The following is a 954-nucleotide window of genomic DNA, read 5'->3' as shown; positions in this document are numbered from 1 at the left end:
AAAAAAAAAAAAAACTGTAGAGATGAGGTCTCACTATGTTTCCAGGACTGGTCTCAAAACTCCTAGGCCCAAACAATCCCCCACCTCAGCCTCCCAAAGTGCTGGGATTACAGGCATGAGCGAATGTGCCCAGTGATGGAGTCTTTTTTAAGATGGACTTACTTATGTCAAGGGTTCTCTATACACCTCCCTTACCCCTTCCTTGCTACAGTCTGCTCTCCACTCAGCAGCTAGAGTGATGTAGGTCAAGACCTTCCTCTGCTCAAAACTCTCCAATGGTTCCCATCTCACTTGGGGTAAAAACTGAAAACCCCACAGTAGCTCACAAGGCTCCAGATGATCCTGTCACCCTCTTACCTCCCTAACTCCAGTTCCTATTATTTTCATTCACTTCTCTGCCACCTCACTGGCTTCCCGGCTGTTCCTTAAGCATGTCAGCCATGCCCTTGCCTCAGAGTCTTTGCATTTGCTGTTCCCTCTGCCCAGAACCATGTTCTCCCAGGTAGCTTCCTGGCTCACTCCTCATTTCCTTCAAGTCTTTGTTGACACTTCACCTTCCCTGACCACCCTATTCAATATGGCAGCCCTCCATCCCCCAGTACTCTCTATCACCCTTCCCTACCCTGCCTTTTCTCCTTCTCATGCACCATATAACTTATTAATTATGTTGCGTGTTTTTCTATACCTGGTAGAAGGTTGCTCACTGCTGTATTCCTGCGTTCTTTCTCTTTCTTTTCTTTCTTTCTTTCCTTCTTTCTTCTTCCTTCCTTCCCTTCTTCCTTTCTTTCTTTTCTTTTTCTTTCTTTCTTTCTTTTTCTTTCTTTCTTTTCCTTCCTTCCTCTCTCTCTCTTCCTTTCCCTCCCTCCCTCTCTGTTTTCTTTCTTGCTTGCTTTTTCTTCTTTCTTTCTTTCTCTTTCTTCCTTCCTTCCTCCCTCCCTCCTTCCTTCCTTCCTT

This window comes from Colobus angolensis, unplaced genomic scaffold (genome assembly GCF_000951035.1).
Source record: "Colobus angolensis palliatus isolate OR3802 unplaced genomic scaffold, Cang.pa_1.0 Scaffold51, whole genome shotgun sequence".
Lineage (NCBI taxonomy): Eukaryota > Metazoa > Chordata > Mammalia > Primates > Cercopithecidae > Colobus > Colobus angolensis.
Note: the sequence above shows the minus strand (reverse complement) of the source record.